Here is a 13,372-nt window from a genome sequence, read left to right on the forward strand (position 1 = left end):
AACAGCAGTTCCTGCGCTAACACAAGGCAGAATGCAGAGTTTCCGCATTTTCCGCCGTTGGAGGACTTCCGGACCTCCGATTCAACTTCCGTAAAAAGCTATACGCTCAGAAATTCACAATACACTCAAACACAAATTCAATTTCAGCTTTAATACAACTTATTCAACATAATTTCTCAGCATTCTAAATCCCAATTAGGGTCAATCGACGGCTTATCACTACCCATTACATGTTAATCGATAATACCCATTAAACGACGATAAACCCCCCTTACCTTAACAATCCGGCAACTCTTCGAGCTTCAAGCTTTTCCGTTCTCCAACCTTTGCTCTACAGCTCTTTGCCCTTTTCCTCTTCTCTGCAGCTTCTCAGTTTTCACGTAAAAAAACCTTTTCCAAAAATGAAAAGCTTTTCTCTTATTCCACTTATATATTTTCCAATAATAATTATTATTCCAAAATAATAATAATAATCCAATAATTCAATTTATTTAATTAAATTATTAAATATATTATTAACTTAATTAAATAATTCTTTTACTTTATTTGGGGTGTTACAACTCTCCCCCACTAAAAGAGTTTTCGTCCTCGAAAACATACCTCAACAAATAACTCTGGATAGGACTCCTTCATCTGACTCTCCAGTTCCCAAGTCACATTGCCACCTGCTGGTCCTCCCCAAGCTACCTTCACTAAGGCAATCTCTTTACCCCGCAACTGCTTCAACTCCCGATCCTCGATCCTCATAGGCGATGTTTCAACAGTCAGGTTATCTCTCACCTGTACATCATCCACTTGGACTACATGCGACGGATCATGAATGTACCTCCTCAACTGAGACACATGAAAAACCTCATGCAAATTCGCAAGTGACGGCGGTAAAGCGATACGATAGGCTACCTCTCCTATCCTCTCTAAAATCTGATAAGGACCAATAAATCGAGGTGTCAACTTCTTCGACTTCAAAGCCCGACCAACACCTGTTATCGGAGTAACACGAAGAAACACATGATCTCCCTCTTGAAACTCAAGTGACTTCCTCCTCTTGTCATGATAACTCTTCTGACGACTCTGAGCCATCCTCATCTTCTCCTGAATCATCTTAATCTTTTATGTAGTCTGTTGAACAATTTCCGGTCCGACCACAGCACTCTCACCGGACTCACACCAACATAACGGTGTCCGACATCTCCTACCATACAAAGCTTCAAACGGCGCCATACCAATGCTCGAATGAAAACTATTGTTGTAGGTAAACTCAATCAAAGGTAAATAACAATCCCAACCACCTCCTTTTTCCAAAACACAAGCTCTCAAAAGATCTTCTAATGACTGAATCGTCCTCTCAGTCTGACCGTCAGTCTGCGGATGATATGCAGAACTCAATCTCAGCTTAGTTCCCAAAGCTCTCTGCAAACCTTCCCAGAACTTCGATGTAAATCTAGGATCTCTGTCCGAAACAATACTCGACGGAATACCATGCAAACTTACAATCTTCTCAATATACAACTCAGCCAATTTTTCTAACGGATAATCCATTCTAATCGGAATGAAATGAGCCGACTTTGTTAATCTGTCAACAATCACCCAAATAGCTTCAAAATTCTTACCTGTCCTCGGTAAACCAGAAACAAAATCCATACTGATACTATCCCACTTCCACTCTGGAATAGCCAACGGTTGCATTAGCCCAGACGGCTTCTGATGCTCAATCTTTGACTTCTGACAAGTCAAACAAGAATAGACAAAACTCGCAATTTCTCTTTTCATTCCCGGCCACCAAAATAACTTCTTCAAATCATGATACATCTTCGAAGCTCCAGGATGAATACTCAGACCACCACGATGTCCTTCCTCAAGAATACTCTTCTTAAGCTCGGTAACATCCGGAATACACACCCGACTACCAAACTTCAAAATACCATTCTCATCAACTCTGAATTCGCCACCTTGACCTTGATTCACTAGAGTCAACTTATCAACCAAAAGCATATCAGATTTCTGACCCTCTCTGATCTCATCCAGAATACCACTTGTCAACTTCAACATTCCCAATTTAACACTATTGTGAGTACTCTCACACACCAAACTCAAGTCTCTAAACTGTTCAATTAAATCCAATTCCTTAACCATTAACATAGACATATGTAATGATTTCCGACTCAATGCATCAGCCACTACGTTTGCTTTACCCGGATGGTAATTCAACCCAAAGTCATAATCCTTCAGAAACTCTAACCATCTTCTCTGCCTCATATTCAGCTCTTTCTGATCAAACAAATACTTTAAACTTTTGTGGTCACTGAAAACCTCAAATCTTGACCCATACAAGTAATGCCTCCATAACTTCAGAACAAATACCACAGCCGTCAACTCTAAATCATGCGTCGGATAGTTCCTCTCATGAACCCTCAGCTGTCTTGAAGCATAAGCTATAACCTGCTTATTCTGCATCAACACGCCACCCAAACCCAACAATGAAGCATCGCAATAAACTTCAAATGATTCCGACGAACTCGGTAATATCAGAATAGGAGCAGTAGTCAACCTTCTCTTTAGCTCTTGGAAACCTTCTTCACATTTTGAGTCCCAAACAAACGCTTGCCCCTTTCTAGTCAACATCGTCAACGGTAACGCCAACTTAGAAAATCCCTCAATGAACTTCCTATAATAACCAGCCAAACCAAGAAAACTTCGAATCTCAGCAACAGACTTCGGAGCTTCCCACTTAGATACCGCTTCTATCTTAGAAGGATCAACAGCCACACCACCTCTTGAAATCACATGACCAAGAAAACTTACCTCTCCTAACCAAAATTCGCACTTGGACAATTTAGCAAATAACTTCTTTTCTCGGAGGACTTCTAAAACCACTCTCAAATGCTCAGCATGCTCTTCTTCAGATTTCGAATACACCAAAATATCATCAATAAACACCACAACAAACTTGTCTAGGTACGGATGGAAAATCCTATTCATATACTCCATAAATACTCCAGGCGCATTAGTCACACCAAAAGGCATTACAGAATACTCATAATGTCCATACCTTGTTCTGAAAGCAGTCTTCTGAATATCCTCGGTTTTCACACGGATCTGATGATACCCAAATCTCAAATCTATTTTGCTGAACACACTTGCACCAACCAACTGATCCATCAAATCATCAATCCTCGGCAAAGGATACCGATTCTTGATCGTCACTTTATTCAGTTGCCTGTAGTCCACACACAACCTCATAGTACCTTCTTTCTTCTTAACCAATAGCACTGGTGCACCCCACGGTGACACACTCGGACGAATGAATTTCTTATCCAACAGATCTTCCAACTGACTCTTCAATTCAGTTAACTCAACAGCAGACATACGGTACGGAGCCATCGATATCGGCCTAGTACCAGGTACCACGTCAATAGAGAACTCCACTTCACGCTCTGGCGGCAATTCATTCACTTCTTCCGGAAACACATCAGGAAAATCACACACCACAGCTAGATCGCAAATCATCAGTTTATCTTTAGCCTCCAAAGTCGCTAACAGCATAAACAACTCTGCCCCATCAGCTACTTCCTCATCCACTTGTCTCGCTGATAGAAACAAACTCTTTCCTTCCTCACTCTCAGGAAATATCACAGTCTTATCAAAACAATTGATAGAAACTCGGTTAAACACCAACCAGTTCATACCCAGAATAACATCAATCTGCACTAGTGGAAGACACACTAGGTCCATCCCAAAGTCCCTACCAAAAATACTCAAAGGACAATTTAAACAAACCGAAGTAGTAGTCACTGAACCCTTCGCAGGAGTATCAATTACCATACTACCAAACATCTCAGATATCTCTAACTTAAGTTTCACAGCACAATCCAAAGATATAAAGGAATGAGTCGCACCTGTGTCAATAATAGCTACAAGAGGAAAGCCATTAACATAACACGTACCTCGGATCAAACGATCATCTGCAGAAGTCTCAGAACCCGATAAAGCAAAGACCTTGCCTCCTGACTGATTCCCTTTCTTCGGCTTCTGACACTGACTTCCAATATGCCCTTCTTCTCCGCAATTAAAACAAATCACTTCCTTGTGCTTGCAATCAGCTATTGCATGGCCAATCTTACCACAGCGAAAACACCTCTTTACTTCAGCAGTGCATACATTACTCTTATGACCAGCCTGACCACACTTGAAGCAAACTATACCAGTAGGAGCACCTCCCCCACTAGCTCTCTGAGCCGGAGCAGCTCTTTGCTTCCCTTTTCCAGCTGGAACATCATACGGCTTGCCACGATTTTGATGTTGCTTGCCTCTGCGGTCACTGACAATCTTGTAATGAGCATTATTGTCTTCTTCAAATATCCTGCAGCTATCCACCAATTCAGTAAAAATGCGTATCTTCTGATACCCAACAGCCTTCTTAATTTCAGAGCGCAATCCGTTCTCAAACTTGATGCACTTTGAAAATTCAGCACCAGCACCAGTGTAATGAGATTAAAATTTGGACAGCTCCACAAATTTCGCAGCATAATCAGTGACAGACATGCTTCCTTGCTTCAGTTCAAGGAACTCAATTTCCTTCTTACCACGGACATCTTCCGGATAGTACTTTCTCAGAAATTCCCTACGGAATACATCCCAAGTAATGGCTTCACCTGCCACGGTCAACCTCTCGTGAGTCTCTAGCCATCAGTCATCAGCTTCGACTGCTAGCATGTGAGTACCATACCGAACCTTCTGAGCTGGAGTGCAATCCATAACACGGAAGATTCTCTCAATCTCTTTCAACCATCCCAAGGCTGCATCTGGATCATGCTTCCCTTTAAACACCGGCGGATTCTCTCTCTGAAAAGTCGCCAAGCTACGTGATCCAGCATCCCCACCAGCATTTGGCAAGTTCTGCACCGCTTGTGCCATTGCTTGCATTGCGGCAGCCATTGCAGCGTCATTCCTTCCAGCCATTTCAACTTATCAATACAACACAACTTAAAAGTTAGATTGGTAACAATACACAATTGTTAGACAGTAACGACACGACAACTGGCCGGACAGACCGACCTGCTCTGATACCACTAATGTAACACCCTTCTAAATACCCCAAATATTTAATTAAAACAACAGCATATAAATCAATATCAGAGTAATCATGCACCAAGGGTGTCACATAATACTTCACATAATTCACCGTAAAAATCAGTCATGCTCATTATTTAATCCAACATAAACACTTCTTTAAAAATTCGCAGCGGATAGAAACATTCAACATCTGTAATATCTTAAAATTAACATTTATTCAACAAATAAAACATCCCGTCCCGATGTTACATCTATCAGAGCATGACCCACTAAAACCACTCTAGACTTCAAGCACTAGCTTCTACTCAACTCACTGCTCGTTACCTGAAAAATATAACTGTAAGGGTGAGTTCCTCAATCGATATAACAAATATTATAAATCATCATGTTATGTTAAGTAACTTTACACGTTAATCACCCACATCATATCATGCATTCGGTAGCAGCATATTCAACTCAACATCATATTCAAACACAACGTAAATGCAACTCAAATGAGACTCGACTCTTCATGCATGTGGTACCATTTGGAGTAAAACTCCCAACTTAAAATCATTGCCAGTTTAGTGGGCATCAAGGCATAAGCCTTCAACTTTCAACTTAAAATTTTTGCCAATCCAGGCCAACGTGGTGTGAGCAAAAGCCCCATAATTTTGCCAATCCAGGCCAACGTGGTGTGAGCAAAAGCCCCGACTTAATGCATATGAATGTATATGGCATGTACGACTTGAAAGTTCAACAACATAATAACAACGACAGCAGAACAGTTTTTTCAGCAACAACAACTTAAAAATCAACTTTGGCTCATCAGCCTACAACTCAGCATTTTCAACAAAACAACTTATATTCAACTTTGGCTCATCAGCCTACAACTTAATATTTTCCACAAAAACAATTTATCAACATATTTGCATCAACATTTCGCAACATAGACTCCACGAATTTATTTATCACAATTGGATACAATAGGCCAATCACCAATTACGCTTACATCATAAAAATCAACCATTTTTACATACTGCAACAGTGTTAACCGGTTAGCGCTATAGGTTAACCGGTTAACGCAGGAAAATTACACTTCCAGGCAAAACGCAACAGTGTTAACCGGTTAACGCTATAGGTTAACCGGTTAACGCAGGCAAAACTCAATATTTTTCACAATTTATAACAGTGTTAACCGGTTAACACCCTGGGTTAACCGGTTAACGCAGGCGAAACAGCAGTTCCTGCGCTAACACAAGGCAGAATGCAGAGTTTCCGCATTTTCCGCTGTTGGAGGACTTCCGGACCTCCGATTCAACTTCCGTAAAAAGCTATACGCTCAGAAATTCACAATACACTCAAACACAAATTCAATTTCAGCTTTAATACAACTTATTCAACATAATTTCTCAGCATTCTAAATCCCAATTAGGGTCAATCGACGGCTTATCACTACCCATTACATGTTAATCGATAATACCCATTAAACGACGATAAACCCCCCTTACCTTAACAATCCGGCAACTCTTCGAGCTTCAAGCTTTTCCGTTCTCCAACCTTTGCTCTACAGCTCTTTGCCATTTTCCTCTTCTCTGCAGCTTCTCAGTTTTCACGTAAAAAAACCTTTTCCAAAAATGAAAACCTTTTCTCTTATTCCACTTATATATTTTCCAATAATAATTATTATTCCAAAATAATAATAATAATCCAATAATTCAATTTATTTAATTAAATTATTAAATATATTATTAACTTAATTAAATAATTCTTTTACTTTATTTGGGGTGTTACAACTAGTCCCACTCATTTGAGATCTAATGACTCACTCACTAATTCCTCACCATGGGAATTAGCTACAGCCCCGAAGGCTAGACTATGCACACTAATCATCTAGCATGCAAACATCAACAACAAACCCACCATGGTTCACTCACTAATTCCTCACCATGGGAATTAGCTACAGCCCCAAAGGCTAGAATAAGCATGCTAATCACCTAGCAATGCAACAACAACAGCAACAATTCAAGAATAGACATAAGCTCACACTCTAAGCCATAAAACAGTCTATTCACAAATGCATACATAACTGATACATTCACAGCATCATGCTTATCATCACACATCATTAATACATTTTATCACAAAAGCATATCACATCATGCCACATAATCAAATACAGTATTAGCACATTCTACTAATACCTATACTACTCAAAACAACGGGAAATGATCCCTGCTACATCATACATCAGCTAAGTACATCACTCAGCCTAAACAACCAAAAACTGCACAACAACAGCACAGAAAAATCACAATTCTGCCCATACGCGTATTGCCTATGCCCATACGCGTATTGCCCACGCCTGACCAAATCCATACGCGTAATGCCCACGCCCATACGCGTATGCTACGCGTATCACATTCCCATACGCGTACCAACAGAGACCAAAACACGTTCAAAACATCATCTTCCTCATCCATACGCGTATTGCCTAGTGCCATACGCGTACCAGCCATCTCATACGCGTATTGCCTAGTGCCATACGCGTATTACCAGAAACCAGAACTCTCAGATCTGCAATGGCTTTCTCTGCTACGGGATCTATTCAATTTAACCTTCCACAGTCCAAATTTCGCACAATATTACTCATATCATCTAACCCGAATCATTCCCTATTCGATTTCACAAATCCTAACATCACTACATATAATTTCTACGAATTCCTTCGATTAAAATCCCAATTTCGTTCATCCAATATTCTACCATTTTCAGCATGCATCAATCAAATCAGAGGTAAAACAATAGTTTCTTACTACCCAGTACATATCATCCCATAATACCCGTTAATCGATGATAAACCCCCCTTACCTGAGTTAATCCGGCAAATTCCGTTAGCTTCAAGCTTTTCCTCTTCTCTTGCTCTGCCTCTTTGTCCTTTCTCTTTCAGCCGCTTCTCTTTTCCTTTTTCACGTGAAAACCCTTTTTCCAAAAATTAGGACTTTTTATTATTCCAACTTATATACTCCAATAATAAAACCCAATAATATTATCCCAATAATAATAATAATCCAAAAATAATAATAATAAAATTCCCAATTATTTAATTAAATTAATAAATAAATTATTAACTCAATTTTAAATAATTATTTTATTATTATCGGGGTGTTACACGGATGAATGGAAACGATGAAAAGACGGCGAGACGTACAACGATCCTTGAGAATTAATCAAGAAGACTCTTCAAAGTCGGAAGATTGAAAAGAATGTATAATTCCCAGGAGGTCGATCTCCGTCGAGCGCGGAGCAGTTGGGAATACAAGATGATGGAGCAGAAGGGTCCAGACGAGTCTGGGAGTTCTCAAAATTGGAAAGCTGACATGGGAGTTGGATATGAACACCATGGTTCGACGAGTCGACGGGTGTTCAGTACCAGACTGTCCTCCTCCCCAAGCAGAGTCAGAAGGACTAATTCCCCAGCAGATTCAAGGTTTGTGGATTCCCTAGCAAGGTCAGGATGGTTATCCCCTGCAGGTTTTAGATTGATGCTTCCCCAGCAGCTAGGCCTGAGGGTTGCTGTTTCCCAGTGGAGGTATTTGTGGGTGGTGTCTCCTCAAACAGAGTCTGGAGTGTTGCATCCCTAACAAGTCAAAGACTGGTGTATCCCCACAGAGTGCATTGGTGGTTACTTCCCCAGCAATTCCTTGAGCGGATTGGGTGCAAAGGAGGTTTTTCCCCCAGCAAGGGTTGCCTTTTTCCCAGCAGCAGTACTATTCCCCAGCAGGGTGGAGATCGGAGTATTGGCGAGTTCCTCAGCAGAGTGTCTCGAGCTCCCCAGAAGAGTCCCTCGAGGGGGATGTCTTTTTATACATTCATCATGTAAATAAGCATAGCATAATGCATAGTAAATCGCGTAGCATTTCCATAATTATGGAGCATTACGCTGAAAAATCAATCATGCATCATATTGCAAGCATAGGCTAGTCTCAAGCCGTGGTTACCGTTTGAGATTTGGTTTTGCCAGTGGGTGAAGATGCTATTCAAGTCGTGGTTACCGTTTGAGGAGTGGTTTCCCTAGCTGGAAAATCATCAGCATTGCAAGTATCAGTTACCCGAGCCGTGGTTACCGCTTGAGGTTTGGTTTCGCCAGATGGTGAAGATGTTACTCTGAGGAGTTTAACATCATGGTGTTGGGTCAACAATATTCCCCAGTAGTGCGATACTGGAGGAGATTTCTGTCGTGCGAGACAGGAGTTGGAAGGTGTTACTCTGAGGAGTTTAGCATCATGACGTCAGATCAGCAATGTTCCCCAGTAGTGCGATACTGGAGGAAACTTTTCTGTCGGACAGAGATGGAAATGAAATCAAAGGACGTTACGCGATCAGCGCGACAATCGGGGTTCAAATGGAGAAAGGGAAATGTTGAGGCATTTTCTGGAGATCGGGGTTCAAATGGAGAAAGGGAAATGTTGAGGCATTTTCTGGAGATCGGGGTCCAAATGGAAATTGGAGATGAAGATTATATCCGGGATGAGGTCCTCAGGATTATCTTCTGTTCATGTGTCACCTTAGACTTTGGCTGAGGCCAACAGAGGTCGTTATGGGTGTCTTCTGAGGAAGAGATGCACATGTTACCTTCCTTTTGTGAGGGTATACCCTCTGATATGTCGCCATCAGAGTGGTGTTTGGTGTTATTTCCGACGTTGCCAGCGGAATTATCACAAGAGATTGGAGAGCGGGGTTCGAATGGAGAAAGGGAAATGTTGAGGCATTTTCTGGAGAACGTGGTTCAAATGGAGAAAGGGAAATGTTGAGGCATTTTCTAGAGAACGGGGTTCACAATGGCGACCGCAAGTTATCGTCAGGCGACTGGGGTTCAAATGGAGAATGGGGTTCATTATGTTGGCAAACAAGATATCGGGGTTCAAATGCAGTGATCCGGGATCATTTGCGCGAAGGAAAATTTCGGGGTTCAAGAAACGAAAAAAGAGGAAAATTTTGGGGTTCAAGAAAAGTAAGAAAAAAGAGAGAAATAATAATCCCCAGTGGATGTGTGGTGTTCAGGCCATGGTTATCCCTGCGTTACCATTTATTTTGGTATCCAGGTCGACGTTTCTGTTTCGGTATTCAGGCCGACTTTCTCCGTTCCAGATGGGTGTTTCTTTCAAGATTGCTTCTTTGCCGATGCTGACAGGCATTGTTAATTATTTCCCATCAGAGTGCAAATTGTTCGTCTGTTCTTGGTATTCAATCACTCTTCATCCTGATCATCTGAAAGCCGAGGCTATTCATATCGACAGGTTCACAGTGGATTGAATAGGGGCAGTTGTAACACCTCAAAATTTGCCCTCCTCTCTTGGGACTAGCTTAACATATTGCATTGCATTTCTTAGGTCATTAGGCATTACATATTTGCATATCATGTGGAAACATTGTGCAAGTCATCCTCATAAGTCTTGGTCAGGAGATGAAGAGGTTGAGCTATGCAAGCTAGGGTTTCATTGGACTGGATCATTAATCATCTGAGGGTTTGTGATTCAAATTAGGGTTTCGTGATTCTCAAGGAGGTTGAGCTTTATCTTGGTTGAAATGGTACATCATCATCATCATGGTTTTATCATCACCAAGAGATTGATCAGATACCTTGAGATTAGGGTTTTGACCTCTGGTCAACCCTAATCATCTACATTGGGCCAATCAGGGCATGGCAAGGAGATGAGGTTTTCAATGGATATGGGGGTCATCACATGATTATATTGAGCTTATGGAAGCTAGGGTTTCATCATTGAGCCATTTCATCAGGAGTTTGAGGCTCAAGTTCAACAGTCAAGCTGAAATTCATCTATCAGTCAGAAAAAGTCAAATGTGGTCAACTGTGCCTGAATTGATGGATTTGGAGGTGGGAGAGGGTTAGAGATACTTCATTCATGTCTAAACAAGTTTCATTTGACATTTCAAACATCAAGAATGAAGAAAATAAAGTCAGATGGAAACTTTCCAAAAATAGAAAGTGACCTGTAATTGAAAACTGCCAAAAATGGAAAGTTTTTCACCTCAAAATTACATGTCCAAAAATGCTTCAAATGAAATTTTGTTCAACATGAAATTTGTAGATCTTGCTCTCACCTTTCTAGAAAGTCCAAGAACATGAATTTCTCATGTGTGGTTGGCAAGTTATGGATTGATCATTGTTCAAAAAAGTTGAATTTCAAAGTGGCATAACTTTTGATTCACAAGGCCAAATTGAGTGAGGTTTCTTTGAGCAAACTCCATTTGACATGCTTTATCATAATGCATCATCACATTTCATCAAAAATCATCACATAAAAAGTCCATTTTTCAAGTGGACTTAATTTGAATTTGGTGGGAAAAAAGATGATTTTGAGAAATAAACATGGTTTTCACATAATTCCAATTGCAACAGCTCACAATGACCATTTGAAACTTGCTGCAGCAGAAAATTCTACTGTTGCATTGGTTTTGCATGAGGGAGGGTGCATTGGCTAATTGGCATTTAGCATGAGTTTGCATTTTCACTAATCCACTTCATTAACACTAATTGTGATTACTAACATGTTTAATAATGCATATATAAACATAATCCTAACTGTTTTTTGATTAACCATAACAGAATTCAACATTCTAGATCTAGATCACAAAAACCTCTTCACTTTCTCTCTCACTTTTTTTCCAAAAATCTCCACAAGTTTTGCATTGTTCTTCATCAAATCATCATTCTCATGCATAATTGAAGTTGTTGGAAGTAAAATCTTGAAGGATCCAAGCTAATTCAAGGACTGTCACAAGAAGCTTCAACAATGGCAAGTTGAATTTCTGAGCAAATCGTGCACAATCAACACATGAACCTTGCTTCATACACTTCTACAAGCATCATAAAGTTTCTGTTTGGGCATTTCAAAGCTTGATACGCACGAATTCAGAACTGTTCTCAAATTAAGGTCAGTTTTCGAATTCAACGATTCATGAAATTGATTGATGATTTGGATAGATCTCTTAGAGTAGGTAATTCTGCAATTCGTTTCACTGATTTTGGTTGAGAAATGAGAGAGATACATGGATTTGAAGTTTCATACATGATTATGTTTTGCTTCGTTTCTTTTTGATCATGAGGAATTAGGCTTAATTATTTATGGATCCATGATGTACATTGAACAAGGATTCTGTTGATATAAAGTTTGTATGATTTGGTTAAAATTTGTTCATGCTGGAATTTGGTGATGAACGCGCGAAGAACACGTTAGAAATTTTCCAGAACGTGTGCTAGATCCAAGTAATCGTTACTGTTCATGCGTTAACCTGTTTGAGCGCGCGCCTTTGTTTCAAATTAGGACCGGCTTCGATCCTTGCTGGTGCCGAATTCATTTTTGCATTTAATTAATTTTCCACATGTTCATATGTTATGCCTTGCCTTGTTTCACATTTTTTATTTTCTTTTGCATTCAAAAAATGATAACTCTCTCAATTTTGATCCAAATTTCATGCAATTTTTTGTGGAATGCTCCTTGTGATGTGCTTTTTTTTTTGTTATTTTTAATAATATTGTGCACGTGTGAAAAAATTATTGGCTAGGGTTTGCTTTGACATGTCATTTTGTGCACCAAGCTCACTCTTTTGCTCATAAAATGATGATGCTTCATTAGAAATTCATGAAATTTTTTGTGCTTAAACTAGACATGTTCCTGGTCATTTTGATACGTGGTTTGTAATTTTTGAGTTCCTGGCTTGAGAGTTATGATATGATCTTTAGAGGTGTTACAATTTGTGTGACACCATTCCTTGTGCATCTTCTTGATTTTATTTGCAATGCTTATTGAACTTGAATTGATCTAGATTTTTGCATGAGGATACTTATGAATGTTGAGAATGCATGTGAATTTTTATGGAATTTTTGAATCCATTTCCTATTTGATTGGGATTTTATTTACTGTTTAGCCATTTGTGAACTTTTTGTGAGACATGTTTTTATTTGATTTGTGAAATTCTGGATATGTATTGGATGGACCTGAAATTTTGTGGATTGATTCTTAACATGTTTAACTTTATTTTGGCTTTGGAGTGGTTCATTTATCTGGTGCTAATTCTGTTTTGCATTCATTTGAAGTTGATACATAATTTGTGGCATTGTTTGAGCTTGTATTTGCATACCATGACTTCATGAATTTAATTTCCATACTTCCTCTTGTCCAATTACCATGATTTTTGGTATGCTGCTCGTTGAATGTGTTCTGTTTAGGCATGTTTTTTTGTGGAATTTATTGAGCCATTTTGGTATTGATATGATTGTGATCATTCTGTTTGC

Source organism: Lathyrus oleraceus, chromosome 1 (assembly GCF_024323335.1).
Source record: "Lathyrus oleraceus cultivar Zhongwan6 chromosome 1, CAAS_Psat_ZW6_1.0, whole genome shotgun sequence".
Lineage (NCBI taxonomy): Eukaryota > Viridiplantae > Streptophyta > Magnoliopsida > Fabales > Fabaceae > Lathyrus > Lathyrus oleraceus.